The sequence below is a fragment of the Eriocheir sinensis genome, chromosome 45 (assembly GCF_024679095.1).
Source record: "Eriocheir sinensis breed Jianghai 21 chromosome 45, ASM2467909v1, whole genome shotgun sequence".
Taxonomy (NCBI): domain Eukaryota; kingdom Metazoa; phylum Arthropoda; class Malacostraca; order Decapoda; family Varunidae; genus Eriocheir; species Eriocheir sinensis.
This window is the reverse complement of record NC_066553.1, coordinates 7038894-7055039: the sequence shown is the minus strand read 5'-3', so window position 1 is coordinate 7055039 and position 16146 is coordinate 7038894.

Sequence of the window (16146 nt, the reverse complement as noted above, 5' to 3'; positions counted from 1 at the left end):
AAACAAAACTCCCAGGGGGTAAAGCTCTTAAGGACAAAACAACGCAAAGTAGGACAAAAACTCTTTACTGATATTCTCGTGTCAGATCAGCCAAACGGGAGTCCAAGTGTTTGACTGCATTATGTTTTGTATTATCCATTTAAATTTGTTCATGAGTTGGTTTTCTTTTACACTAATACAACTACAAGCGTGGTGTGGACAGGGATTTTTGGGAAAGCTGTATGGACTTTGAGAGCATAGAGATTAACAATGTTTGGTCTCTCCAGTGTTCTTTTGAATAACTGACTTGACTCATCGCGCTATTGGATCGCATAGATGTACAATTTTTTTTTTAAACTTGTTCCATAAACAAAGAAATGTTTATATTTCAGTTGTTTGCTTGTGGTTTCTTGTTCCCTTAGGTTATGAATACTAGATTAATTTCTATAATAATCGAACTTACGAACTTGGTAACGAGAACCCCTGCGGAATTACAAGGTATTCTGGTGTGTGTGTGTGTGTGGGGGGGGGGGGGTATGAATATAAGTTTAACAAGGTCCTACCTACATACTACACTTTACTTTATTATGTCAGTAAACTTTCAACTTGCTTGCACACTCAGAAACCCACTCTCTCGCCTTGGACATGAAGCAAATCATGGATCTTTTTGAAGATGATTACAAAGAAACAAAAGTAGTCATATTCACGTTGTGACAAAGGTTGTCCTTTAATTTAAAACTGATTTTTTCTCGAAAGGTGTGAACGCCATGACTGTGTGATTCAGACGCTAATTTAGTGATATGCCCTAGAGTGTGAAGTGAAATATGCAGGAGCGTGTAATGTCACCTTCAATGTGTGACATTTTCAGTGTACCGTGAAACCAAGCTCGACGGGATTAAACAGATGGTATTTAAGAAAACAAAAAGAATTTAGGTCTCACATTACACAGAGCAAGATCTAAAGGGAAAAAAAAAGAATATGCTTTGATTTCACCTCCCCATCTGATTCACTGCCTCTCTTGATTTCTACAGTTCGTGGTTTGGAACTCCATTATTTAGGTTATCCATCTGTTATTTATTCTGCCCATGATCGTCCAATATTTTTTTGTTTGAGTCTTCCTAGATCCATGTCCTGTTGGATTATTTCTTGAAATTAAATATGTTCATAATTTCTTGAAATTTAATCTCTTCACGATTTCAATTAAACTTATTTTTGTTTGCAAATCCCATAAGATGATTTCTTCTTTAGCTTTTTTACCTATCAATTGCTGTTTCGCCAAGTTTTGGGAATCTTAGTTTCGCAAATAACACACACACACACACACACACACACACACACACACACACACACACACACACATGATTTTTTTACATTTTCTTTTTTTAGGACCTCAGTGTCCCCATTAATAAACAAGCATTCACATTAATTTATACGACAGCATTAAGTGTTGTGCAAAAGTACTGATATTTACAATTTAATATTCTATAATGAAGATGTGCGTACTCCTACTCATACAAGCGCAACGTTAACGCAGTGTTATGGGGAAACGGGGAAAAACGTCACCTGTGGAACTATTTTGATGTGGTGACGAAAGAGTGACGGACCGCAGAGGTGAATGTCAACAAAATTCATAAAAAATGCGTGAAAATTGATAGTAAACACACACACACACACACACACACACACAAAGGAATCATAATGCAAACTCACTAAAAAGGATAAAAATTTAGCCAATCACAACCCTCTCCCTACCTCCCTTCCTTCCTCCCTTCCCTTGGCGGTCCCTGCTTAGTGTGGGCCTGAGGGAGCCGCATCATTCCTTGCCACGCCTTACTGAGGGCCGGGGGCTGGGGACTGAGGGGGTGTGGGTGGGCCGAGGAGAGCCTCTTAGCATGACAAGTGACGCTCACCTCCCGGCTAACAGGGTTGGTTGTACGACCGAAGCCGTTTCGTCCATTAAAGTGCTCTTGTCACGTTCAATTTCCCTCTCAATCATTCATGACTCCCTTTCCCCCACCCTCCCGACTTTCTCTCCCCTCACCCTCGTGTTCCTTCCCCCACTCTCCTTTCCCTCTCCCTCAGCAATCTTAACCTTCCTCAATCCTTCCCTCACTAGCTCCTCCCCATCCGTGTTCTCTTTTCTCCCCTTCTTCCATATCCCCGTCACTTCTCCCCTTCCGTTTTATCTCCTCTTTTCTCCCCTTCTTCCCTCTCCCCGTCACTCCTCCCCTTCCGTGTTGTCTCCTCTTTTCTTCCCCTCTCCCCTCTCCCCTTCTTCCCTCTCCCCGTCACTCCTTCCCTTCCGTGTTGTCTCCTCTTTTCTTCCCCTCTTCCCTCTTCCCGTCACTCCTCCCCTTCCGTGTTGTCTCCTCTTTTCTTCCCCTCTTCCCTCTCCCCTTCTCTCTTCCCGTCACTCCTCCCCTTCCGTGTTGTCTCCTCTTTTCTTCCCCTCTCCCCTCTCCCCTTCTCTCTCCCCGTCACTCCTCCCCTTCCGTGTTCTCTCCTCTTTTCTCCCCTTCTCCCCTTCTTCCCTCTCCCCGTCACTCCTCCCCTTCCGTGTTGTCTCCTCTTTTCTTCCCCTCTTCCCTCTCCCCTTCTCTCTCCCCGTCACTCCTCCTCTTCCGTGTTCTCTCCTCTTTTCTTCCCCTCTCCCCTCTTCTCTCTCCCCTTGTCTCCTTCTCCCCTCCTTCCCTCCTCCTCTCCCCTGTCACCCTCCCCTTCCGTGTTGTCTCCTCTTCTTCCCCTCCCTCTCCTCCCCTTCCGTGCTCTCTCCTCTTTTCTCCCCTTCTCCCCTCTCCCCTTCCCTCTCCCCGTCACTCCTCCCCTTCCGTGCACTCTCCTCTTTTCTCCTCCCTCTCACGCACCTCCTCCACACCCCTTACCAGCCTTTCCTCCCCTCTCACATACCTCTCCACTCTCCTCCCTTGCCCTGACTCTCGTTCCCTTCTGTTCATTCATGCCAGTGTCACCCCATTCATACACTATTCTACCTTTTTTTATTACTGATACCTCTTCCTCCCTCCCTCCTTAACTCTTTAACGCCTCCTTTTCCCCTGTAACGCTCTTGGTCTGACTTTCCCTTCTCCTCTTGTTTCCTCTCCTTCCCTCCCATGACCTCTCTTCTGCCCCTTTAGTCTATGTTATTCCCCTCTTCATAAACTACCCTGGTCTACCCTCTCCTCTTTTCCACTTAACTCACTCCCCTTTCCTTCAACTCCCCTGGCTTACCTCCCTTCTCCTTCGCTTAAGGGGCTATTACACTGAGCAAATTTTCCGTGGATCTTCAGTCAAACTACGATTTCCGCTAGCGTGGTTCTCATTTGTTTCTTGTTATTGCTGCTGCTGCTGATGGTGAGTAATACCGTCGTCCTTCAGTGAAATCTACTGTAGCTTTGGAAGATTGTGGACATGCCAGAAAACCACAGAAATATGAGAACCACGCCAGCGGAAATCGTGGTTTGACTGAAGATCCACGAAAGATTTGCCCAGTGTAATAGCCCCTTTATACTCTCCCCCCTTCTCCGCCTTCCCAACGGTGTTCCCCTTTCCCTCCACTTCCCTGGCCTCCTTAACCCATACCCCTCCCACCTTTTTCCCCTTTCCCCATATTGTTCAGTCCCCGCCTTCCCTCTCTCCACCGCCCACGTGTGATAACCACCTGCAGCGGGGAGAATCCAACTCCACAAAACTATTAACCAGAACCGACTTCACAATTACCTTCATTCGCAGTTCTTTACAAACCTGCTTCACGAACATCACAGCACGTGCAAGAAAATGAAAAAAAAAAGCGACAAATAGCAGCGAGGGAGGAAAAAATAGTTCGGTGAGGTACGGAAGCGTGCGCGGGAATACTATTTTATTGATGGTCTCGGTATGCAGAGGTCGATGTAGAGAGGCCCCGCAGGAGTCACTTCCACCCCCGTGCTACATTGAACCCCCGAGACACGTGGCCCTAAGTGTGACGGCATTGAATTATTGACAGCGGGTGGTGCGCTGCCCGGCCCTTGTGACACGCCTTGTGGCCTCCCCGGCATGACTACGTGGTGTGTGTGCTTGCTTGGACTAGGGACAAAAATGGTACGGTTTTAAAAGGTGTTGAAATGAGAACGGAAGTGGGAATAGAATGTTGGTGCTTGGTGATTGGAAGACGAGGAGGAAGAAGAAGAAGAAGAAGAAGACGAAGCCGAATAATAATAATAATAATAATAATAATAATAATAATAATAATAATAATAATAATAATAATAATAATAATAATAATAATAATAATAATAATAATAATAATAATAATAATAATAATAATAATAATAATAATAATAATAATAATAATAATAATAATAATAATAATAACAAGAAGAAGAAGAAGAAGAAAATGAAAAAGAAAAAGAAAAAGAAAAAGAAGAAGGAAAAGGAGAAGAAGAAGAAGTCAAAGGAGAAAAAGAAGAACAAGAACAACAACAAGAGGATAATGAAAAAACACAGGGAGAACAAAAAAGAAAAACAAGAAGGAAAAGAAGAAGAGGAAGATGAAGGGAAAAGGAAACAAAGAACAAGAAGAGACGACACGCACGAAATATATCACCAGCAAAATCAAATAGAGTAAAGGGGGGAAAAAAAAGTAGAGCACGCAAGAAGTCAAAATCCACCAACAGTTAAATCCACACAAAAAAAGTAACAAAAACTTAAAACCTGGATACGTGGTAGATATGACGGGATGGGAGAGGGTGGGAGGTGAGAGTGGGTAAGAAGAGTATTGGGCAAAGCAGCGAAGGCGTGGGAAAAGCGGAAGGAGAGGATGAATGAGGAGTAGGAGGAAAAATGACGGGATAATGTGGTGAATTCCAGCGTCTAAGAATGGCTTGGAAACTAGAGGGAAAAGGAATGAGAGGGAAGGAAAACTATCTGGAAAGGGAGAAGAAGAAGAAAATATAGGGGAGAGAGTAGGCAGAGTGTGGAAAGTAGAGAGAGAAAATAATAGGTAGGGAAATTATGGAGAGTGTGAAGTAAAGTGAATTTGGGGAACGGGCACAGTTGGAAGGTGAGGATGGGTTGCGTGTGAATAGCGGATCGGGGAGTAGAAAGGAGAGGGATGGGTGAATGAAATGAAAACGTAGGTAGCAAGAAGGTGTAAGGAGACCATCGGACGAGGAGAGTCGAGAGACGGGGAAAGAGGAGGAAGATGGAAAGCCCAATAATGGAAGGCTTCTAGATCAAATCTCATCAAAGTCCAATGTCAAACCTTGTCAGGACCTTAGAGACTCCCTGAACAACGTGATTACACTTCAAGGGGATACACTGGACTCCCAAGACACGTGGATCGAAGGACAAAAAACCTTCCTGTCATATCCCCAAATGATTTAGAGTTCACCACGGCCTCGATCATCAACTGGACTCGTCATAACCAGCAACGCTCACTATCGAGTCGATCTCCGGGTACTACTGGGACCTTCACACACCACACACCCCATCCCCCTTACTCATGGGGGGACAGTAACCGCTCCTTGTCAGTGGAAAAATCTCGGTCTGAACGGGGCTCGAACCTCCACCTGCCAGACCGTGAAGCCCGGCAGCGTAGAGCCTTACCACTGAGCAACCGGAGTAGTGTATTCGTGTGTGTGTGTGTGTGTGTGTGTGTGTGTGTGTGTGTGTGTGTGTGTGTGTGTGTGTGTGTGTGTGTAACATGAAATTCACCTCCACTGTTGAGGGAGTACGGTCCGGCGGTAGGGAAATAGATAATAAACAAAAAAGTTTAAGAAAGACGGTAGGAATTAAACAACATACTGTCACATTCTTATAATAGTAATTTATCTAGTGTATCACCAGGGATGAGAAATATATATATGGCTTCGTATCAACGCTGATAATATATACAGACGAGTGGGAGAAAATTAAGGTTGGAAGTTCCTACCACGCTTTTATACCCGCAATAAAAAAAATGTACAGGGGACGGAGAATAAAGAATGACGACTGGGAAAAAAACAAAAATAATCCCGTATCTAAGCGGATGATGTAGGACAAACATAAATAAGGAGAGGAGGGGAAGATGACATCCATTCTATTTATGGATATCAAAAAGAGAAAAAATGGAGACAGACGACAGGGAATAAGAAAAGATCCTTCCGCATTTCAGAATCGATATATTGGGAATAGAGAGTGAAGAAGTGGGGCGGGGAGATACATATACTGCCGCATCTACACGGCTGACAGAGGGGCTGGAGAATAAGAAGAAAGTGGGTGGAGGAAAAAGAGAAGCGTTGTGTTAAAAGGAGTTTTTTCTCAGATATTACTATTCCTTTATTGGTCTTTCTGTCTATGTAAATAAGTTTTTCTATTTACTTACCTAAAAAAAACAGAAAAATGAGAATTAATATAACGAAGTCAGAGCAAGCAAAAAAAAAAAAAACGATGTTAGAGAGAGAGAGAGAGAGAGAGAGAGAGAGAGATCCTCTATAACATCTAAGGGCGCCCTGACCTCATAACCTCTCCGCCAAGCTACTTTCTTTCCCAGACTGATCATGAAAGTGACCACAATACACTTATGTCTTTGTGTCCTGTGCATTATGTGAGGGTATTAGCAAATGTAGTGTCTCCGGGGAAGCAGATTTGACCTTCTGTACCGTGGCATTCCGCAGACAACAGCACGGCGAGGGAAAAGTGGTGAGCTGCACGGGGAAGGTGGCTGATAGCGTAGTGCGGTTATTCGAGGCACAAATGCATGACATAAAGGACGGTGTAAACCTTTATTTGTGGTGTGTGTGTGTGTGTGTGTGTGTGTGTGTGTGTGTGTGCACTGGAAACATAAAGCAGAGCAAGGATAAGGAAAAATTGTGGGCGTACGCTCTAGCTTCGCGTATCCTCGGTGGTCATTTCCGTCGCATTGACCTTTTGAGCCTGTGGTGGGTCACAACTCATTTTTCCCGGGACACAGGGCAAGTGATACATCCGTGTTACCACAGTTTACCTTCCCCAGGTTTCCCCAGGTACCCATTTCGACCAACCCGCAATGGAGGACAGGACAACCGGCCTCCTGCAGACTCCTTACGTTCTTATATTCTTATGTTAAAAATAAGATTAGACAAATTCATGGACAGTGATATTAGGTGGGGTTAGATTCACTGAAGCTTAGGTTCACAGGAGCTACCTTGTACAGGCCTACCAGCCTCTTGCAGACTCCTTCCGTTCTTCTTATGTTCTTATGTTATCTTCCACATCCCCGCCCAGCCATACACTCTGTCTAGTTCATCCTGGATCTGAGCCGCTCCATTCAGCGCCTTCACCCGAAACTCGAAATCGGATCACGATGACTCAACATAACCTAGTGATCCGTTGTGATCCTACTGGGGAGGTGGTGGGTTTGGCAACAACAACAACAACAACAGAATATCTAGATTGATAAGAAAGACAAGAAATGATAAGAAATGCTAAGAAACATGGTGGTAAGGCGGCCGTCACGGGTCACAGGTGTGTCTGTGGCTCCCTTACTGAGCCTCAGCGGCCTCGCGCCTCCGCCACTCGGCGATCTCGTCCCGTATGTGTCGGTGGCACCGCAGGACGGCGTCTCTGTCGCCCTTGATGTGCAGGGTTCGCCTGACCCGCACGATGCTGACGCCGTGGCTCCGCCGCAGGTCCTCCAGCTGGCGGTCACTGGGTCCTGCGAGGCGGGCGATGAATCTCTGAGCCACGGTGAGGCTGCGGTAGGCAAGGGAAGCTGTGGCGGGGGCGGCAGTGACGGTCACTGGTGAATGGACTTCGCCCCGTGAGGCTTCTCCGTGCAGGGGTGCCTCCTCTTCTGCGGCACCGGCATCAGAGGCTTCCTCCCCTCTTGTGGAACCGACACCAGTGGCTTCTTCCCCCTCTGCGGCAGCAACATCAGAGGCTTCTTCCTCTTCTGCGGCAGGAACATCAGAGGCTTCTTCCTCCTCTGCGGCACCGACATCAGTGGCTTCTTCCTCCTCTGCGGCAGGAACATCAGAGGCTTCTTCCTCTTCTGCGGCAGGAACATCAGAGGCTTCTTCCTCCTCTGCGGCACCGACATCAGTGGCTTCTTCCTCCTCTGCGGCAGGAACATCAGAGGCTTCTTCCTCCTCTGCGGCACCGACATCAGTGGCTTCTTCCTCCTCTGCGGCACCGACATCAGTGGCTTCTTCCTCCTCTGCGGCAGGAACATCAGAGGCTTCTTCCTCTTCTGCGGCAGGAACATCAGAGGCTTCTTCCTCCTCTGCGGCACCGACATCAGTGGCTTCTTCCTCTTCTGCGGCAGGAACATCAGAGGCTTCTTCTTCTTTTGCGGCAGGAACATTAGAGGCTTCTTCCTCTTCTGCGGCACCAACATCAGTGGCTTCTTCCTCCTCTGCGGCAGGAACATCAGAGGCTTCTTCCTCTTCTGGGGTACCGACATCAGAGGTTTCTTCCTCCTCTGCGGCAGGAACATTTGAGGCTTCCTCCTCTTCTGTTGCATCGACATCAGAGGCTTCCCCAGCCTCGTGCGGCGCCTCGTCAAAGTCATCATCTTTCACCGTAAACACCCTTTCCGGGAGATTCTTCCGTTCATTGTAGGTGTCATCGTCATTGTAAAGGTCATCGTCTTTGTCGGTGTTTGCTTCATGATCTTCCACTGCAAACACCTTTTCTAGGTAAACTTTCCATTCGTTGTAAGTGTCTTCATCATTGTCGGTGTCTCCTTCATCGTCTTTCATCGAAAACACCTGTTCCAGGAAAACCTTCCATTCGTTGTAGGTGGCATCGGTGTTTCCTTCAGTATACATGGCCTTCTTTCCCTTGTCGGGTTTCTGTTCCAGTGGCCATGTTGTGGGAAGGGCCTGGAACTGCTGACTGGCTTGCTGGAGGCCGACTTTGTCTTCATAGATGTACAAGTAGAAGCTACCAGGTCGCCCTCCATGCAGCAGCACCTCCAGGAACTCCTCCAGGCTAACGCGGGCCTTGCGAGTTGCACCGCGGCGGTACGCCACACAGATTTTGATCTGCGTGGCTGCGGCGTCTTGTTTCCCGCTGCACCTGAAGAGGTACTCCAGGTCCAGCGGGGCAGTGACGAAGGTGGGGCCGGACGCCTCCGAGAAGGTGAAGGCGGCCACCTTCCGCGAGCTGAGGGCTCGCCAGCACCCCCGACGCCGGGAAAGGGTGATGGTCACCTTGCGGGGCTGTCCCCCGCCGCTGGCGCCGCCGTCGGCGGCCAGCACGACGCAGGTGCCGACCACGGCGCGTCGGATGTTGTGCTTGCTGCAGGTTTTAGGGAACATTTTGCTCTCTACTTTTGTCTCCATTTGTATTGTAAATGTTTGACATAAGTCATGGTGAACGAGGCGGTGGCAGTTACACCAAAATGAGCTGGTGGCGTCCGCCGCCCCTTGCCCGGAAGAGTCTGCCCCCACTGCTGCCAAGGCTCAGTTTCCTGCATTGTTTGTCGGAAACAAGCAACAGAATTGTGTGTGTGTGTGTGTGTGTGTGTGGGTGTGTGGGGAGAGAGAGAGAGAGAAAAAAAAAAATCTTGTCGCTGTAGATGGCAATGAGATGAAAGCAAAACAAACAAAAACACACATGACAAAAGAGGATACAAAAATACAGAGACCAAAACAACATGAAAGAAAGATTGTTACACCAGAATTTGTAGAATGAATGAAACAAAGGAGGAGGATAAGCAACGTTTTCTTTTCTTTTTACCGTGAAGTTGCGAGCTGACAAATTTCCGGTGCCAGACATAATTACCAACCGTCCAGGTAACACGCGGCCTGTCACACCTTTGTTCCTCTCTCCCCTCCCCCTCGCGCCCTTTGTCTTTCCCTCATTCCTTCACCTTTCATCTCTTACTTATCACTCGCTCCCTCTCGCACCTCCTCCTCTCTCATTACGCCTCCCACGACCTCTTCCTACCATCACTCATTATTCTCTCCCCCTCATTCGTCACCTCCCACTTAGTTTCATCTCTCTCTCTCTCTCTCTCTCTCTCTCTCTCTTCTTTCTTTCCTTCTGTTTCTCTTCTATCCTTTCTTCCTTCCATCCTTTCTTCCTTTCTTCTTTCCTCCCTTATTTTCTTCCTTCCTTCCTTTTTTCTCTTTCTCTCTTTTTTTGTTTTTCTTTCTTTTTCTTTCTGTCCGTCTGTCTGTCTGTCTCTCGCTCCTCTCCTCTCCTCTCTCTCTCTCTCTCTCTCTCTCTCTCTCTCTCTCTCTCTCTCTCTCCAAGAAATGCTGAAATATCTAAGGTTTAATAATTCGACAGTCTTAAGAGAGAGAGTTTCCTTCCGAATATTTACTGCTCCTCTAATTGCCTTCTGCCGGATTCACATTTTTCATAGCATGTGTTTGAAAGCTGCGACGAGGTCCAAAACACTTGAATTTTCCAGGATACCAAAAATATTCTCTTCAGCGAGAATAACCTTACACACACACACACACACACACACACACACACACACACACACACACACACACACACACACACACACACACACACACACATTAATCCAACTCCCTCATTAGTGTTCCGAAACTTTTGATAGCACCGAAAATAAGTCCATTAATATAACTTCAAAATGTAGCCGCAGTTTTCGCATGAAATTAGGCCGTTCCGTGCTCCTCCATGGGCTGAGGGAAGGTGTGGAGAAGTGCGAGTGATGGATGAGAGGAGGAAAAGGAGGAGGCGGAGGGGGGTGGGGGAAGGAGGGGATACGAGGGAGTGCTGCAGTGGTCTTGTTATCATATTTTTGTTGTGTGTGTGTTTGTGTGTGCATTCCCCAGAGCGATGGATCGAGGTTGCCGTGGTGATAAAACACGAATAAAAGGCAAATACACACACGCGTAAACACAAATATAAAACACTTCTACAAACAGTGAACGCCAGCCCTCGTCGAGTGAGCAACTCGGCCGGCCCTTCCGCCGGTTGTAAACTACCGAGTTGCTCACTCGGCTCCAGCTACGGGCTGCCTAGTGCGCCCGTGCCTCTGCTCGGCTGGCCTGCCGGCTGCGGCGACCCCTACACCCGCCCGAGGATTTGCATCGCCTCGACACTCCCGCTCCGGGCCGCCATTGCGGCAAAGGCCCGGTTCCCTGAAGGGGATAAATCTTTGACACACTTCTGCAAACACTCTCTCTATCTCTCTCTCTCTCTCTCTCTCTCTCTCTCTCTCTCTCTCTCTCTCTCTCTCTCTCTCTCTCTCTCTCTCTCTCTCTCTCTCTCTCTCTCCTAGTATTACACACAAAGCCACTCAGACATTACGAAACACCCATAAAGAATATTAACCGAGTAAAACCTCCGAGTAAGGATATATTATAAAAAAGTAATGTTCACCTCCTTGTTGTCTGATGAGGCAGTTAAGGTGATGACGACGCGTGAAAGAAAGAAATGGGACGAAAGTTACGAGTATAATGGAAATTCTTCTTGCTCCTGTTTTTTTTTTCTTGTTCCATTTCGTCTTTTAGGTCAGAAATGATAAAAAATATTCCGCAGTGCTGTAATTATGATTTCTGCCGCATCATTTACTTACTTACTTTCTCTCCACCGCGTCGCCAGACATCTATACAAAAAAAATAATGATAAAAAAGACCCAGAAAAAGTAGTGCATTCATATCTCCTACAAAGGAAAGAAGACGGAGGGAAAGGATTTTTCGTAAAGTATTGCATCTTACAATTAATAGGAGCCATATTTTTCCTTTCTTTGCGTGTTTGTTTATGCGGAACGAGCGGCCGCTTAAACTTGTGTCAATAAAATAGAAATATGAAGGCATGAGGGATTTAAAATTAGATTGCATATTTACGTCACGCTGCCCCGCTTCTTTTCCCTCCTCCTCCTTCTCCTCCTCCTCCTCCTCCTCCTCCTCCTCTCATTTTCTTTTCTTCTTCCTTTTTCCATTTTTCTCCCTCTTCCGCCTCTTTCATATATTTGCTTATCTATTCGTTCCTTTTTTTCTGTATCCTTTTGTCGTTTTCTTTCTTTCTTTTCTTTTCTTTTCTTCTTTCTTTCTTTCTTTCTTTTTCTTCTTTTTTTTTTCTTTCTTTCTTTCTACTTCTTTTTCTTCTTCTTCTTCGTCTTCGTCCTCTTTGTTTTTATCTTCAAGTTCTTCATTTGCTTCATTTTTTTTCTTCTTTTACGGACTTGCTATTTTTAAACCATTTTTTTTTCTCCTTTTTCTCCTTTGTCTGCTGCCCCTTCTCCTTCTCCTTCTCCCTCCTCATTTCTTCTCTTCTCTTTTTTATTTTTCTTCGCCTTCTTCCTCTTCCGCCTAACTTCGGTTGTAGGTAAGCTACTTGAGGGCATAATGAAAGCCACATTAATTGGGGATCACAACATGACTTCAGAAACAAAAGATCCTGCCTATCAAACGACCTGTTTATGACGTAACCAAATCACTGGACGTGGACTATCTTGATTTCCAGAAAGCGTTTGATAAAGTCCCGCATCATAAAAAGAGTAGTGATTGATTGTTTAACTCAGGTGAGCGCGCCTGTCACTAGGCGTCCCTCAGCTCAGTGGTTTGGCCCAGTGCTCTGGACCAATAACCGCATTAGTAAATTTGCTTAAACTCAAAAGTTCAATGCGTCAGGACTTGGGGGTCAAAATCGTAAAGAGATGTTGGGGTTGTTTAAAAAAAAAAACTTTTTTTTTAAGAATAAGATGTAATACTCTGCTCTCTACAACAGTTTCAGACCCCCCCACTTGGATATGCGGTACAGTTTTGGTGGATATTATAAATTAGAAGGTGTGTTCAGTCAGGCAACGAAAATTATCCCTTCCTTGCCTTTTACCCCTGTTTCTGTTCTGAGAAAACGTCGCCCTCGAGGAAAACTACTTTGCGCACGAGGGAACAATGGCGTAAAAACAGATGTAGACAAAAAATCAGACTGCACCAAATTTTAGTCTTCTGATTAATGTAAAATAGGTTTAAGGACAGGACACACCGTCTGGATCACCCATCTATGTGGTGGTCTGATTTTCTATGTAAATCTATGTAAATCTTCTCTTTCTCTTACTCCTCCTCTTCTTGCTCCTCCTCCTCCTCCTCCTCCCTTTCCTATACCCTCTTTCCTCCTTTTCTTCCTCTTTTTCCACTTCTGTTCCTCTTCCTCGTTCCTCTGCCTTGTCACATTTCCTTTTCTTCCCCTTCCCCCTCTTCTGATCCTCCTCCTCCTCCTTCTCCTCGTTCTCCTCCTCCTCCTTCTCCTCCTTCTCCTCCTCCTCTTGTTCGTCCTCCTCATTTCTGTTTTTTCTCTTCTTTCCTTCCTCACATCTTATCTTAAATTAGTTTTTTCCAGTCAATTAAACCTCCTCCTGCTTCCTTATTGTAACAAATTTCGCATCTCCGTAGCAAATATTGTTTTAGGATATCACAAGACACAAACCTGAACGGATTAACAAACACAAAAGGAAAGAAGAAACTGACTGACAGATAGGGAGATGGATACTTAATACTGACTGATGTAAAAAATATGTACTTAGATCATTACATATGGTAGGGAGGAAGAGAGAGATAGATGGTAAGATAGACTGATTGATAGATAGATTGAGTGAATGATATATAGATTGATGGATGGATGGATAGATAGATTAATATAGATAGAGAGAGAGAGAGAGAGAGAGAGAGAGAGAGAGAGAGAGAGAGAGAGAGAGAGAGAGAGAGAGAGAGAGAGAGAGAGAGAGAGAGAGAGAGAGAGAGAGAGAGAGAGAGAGAGAGAGAGAGAGAGAGAGAGAGAGAGAGATACGTAGATATATACTTTGATAAATAGTTTCATATGCATTCTGAAATATAAAAGCATACATTAATTATCTCAAGGACCACATTGAAGACCAGGAAACATATACACACAACCGCTGTAATAACTGAAACAAAGAAAACGCCACTAATACCACTCTCACTATATCCCTTATTACGCCAACTCGTCACGAAAACACTCACTCAAACCTCCACCTCTCAAAAGACATTCTTCATCTCCTTCACCGCTCAGTCACACCAACGCGAGCAATCAGGCCAACCCTCTCGCCCTCGTTATTGAGTTTTGTATTAACCCAGTGACCGGCAAAGACCCCGCCATACACACTCGTTGATGCTACACTTCACCTGGCAGTCAAGAGGGGAAAATAGAGGAGCTGGGAATGGGAGTGAAGAAAGAGACCGAAGGCGTGACGGACGGGCAGGAGGGGACGCAGGTCACTAATTAATTTCAAGGATACTCCATTGCGCTGTTTTCTGTGTGTGTGTGTGGAGTGTGTGTGTGTGTGTGTGTGTGTGTGTGTGTGTGTGTGTGTGTGTGTGTGTGTGTGTGTGTGTGTGTGTGTGTGTGTGTGTGTGTGTGTGTGTGTGTGCAAAACAATATATATTTTATTTTATGGTAAATTCCACCAGGGTATTTTTGTGGTGAATTATTGGAATTCATTGTGTGTATTTTTTTAAAAATTACAAATAATCCATCAAGTTTTCCAGGCTTCCAATTAAACATAACATAAAATTTTCGATGATGAGTGAATTTAAAAACATAGGCTCGTCTTTTTTCCTGTTTTTTGGGCGGCGAGTGATGAGTGATGCGTGCGTTCCCTTTTCCGTCTGTCATCGCCATGTTCGCTTCCTTCCATTTTAGTTGCTCTTTGTAATTGCTTTCTTTCTGTTTACATTACCACGGACTCTTTCGGCGGGTTCATCAACAACTGTCCTTCATATCCCGGACCTGCCTCGACAAATGGGATCTCTGTTTATTTTTCAAACGCCAATATATTTTTAACGCATCCATATTTTCACTGCTAGCTGAACTCCATCCAACATGCCTATTTTTTTTTTCTCTCTCTCTCTCTCTCTCTCTCTCTCTCTCTCTCTCTCTCTCTCTCTCTCTGTAACCACTTTTCTTTAATCATCCTCTGAAGATCAAGTATTCAAGACGATATTTTCCTCTCCACAGCCTCACACTACTCTCCTCCGTTCTACGTATCATTTCCTGCATTGCTTCTTCTATTCGCTTTATTCTTCCTTCATGGGGATCACGAAGACAACATCGCTGAAGGAGTTATAGGGCAGTTTTTAAGGGCAGTGGACTCAGATTTACAGTCATGAGCACCGCTGTTGTAATTTTGTGGGTCTCTGAATGTTACTCGGCAGTGTGGGACTTACGGTGGGTGATATACTCGTGGTACAGCAGTAGTCACACGCTAATAAGGTAATCCTGCAAAAGAGGTCGGTTTTTGTATACTACTTATCTACCATTATATGACACCCTTTTCAAGAGTGCATAATCAAGTCACCTTCGAAAAAAATTAAGATAGCATCGTTTAGAACATGTGTGTGTATGTGTGTGTGTGTGTGTGTGTGTGTGTGTGTGTGTGTGTGTGTGTGTGTGTGTGCGCGCGCGCGCTTTAGATGGTCTGACCACGCGATAGACTCGCGATCGCCAGCCAGTACCCTCCCCGAATGAGCATGGAGCTCACAAGTAACGAATCTCTAGGTGCGGCAGAAACCTCACACCCACACACACCCGAGAGGCAGCACACAATCCCCGACCGACACGTGGTACTCGTCCACTGCTGAGTGGACAGGGGAACGGATTAATGAAGACGGGCCATCGTCTCCACGCCGCCCGGAAATCTAACCCGGGACCTCTGGGGTGTGAGGCGAGCGCGCTACCACTGTACTACGGAGATTCCTTGTTTGTATGTGTGGGTGTGGGGGGGGTGGCAGGAAGGTGGCACCAGCAAGCACCACAAGAGGTGTGTCTGTGACATTCTGGTTAGGAAAATCTGGTGGTGACTGTTTTCAGGACATCCTAAGTGGCGTGACGGCTGTTTCCTAGGTTCTTTTTTATCTTTTCCATAGGAGTAGGAGTGTGCCTCTTATAATTTTTTTAAAGTCATTAACAACTTATTACTTCAAAGGCATGGAACGGATGGTTGCAGAATATGAATAGTATAGTTCTGTCGTTGTGTCTAAAGCAAATCTTCGGTACTCGCGTGCTGCCATCCAAACGTCTATTGCATATGTTATTGATTTGAGTGAATAGAATGACCTGTCGCGTGTTATAAGAATGATTTCCTTTCGTAAAATTAGTTGGTTTCTATTTTATGATCACGGCCAATATTATTATCGAGTGTATTATTGTAATCATTGATATTATTACTATTGTTATTATTATTATTTGTAGTAGTAGTGGTAGTAGTAATGGTAGTAGTGGTGGTAG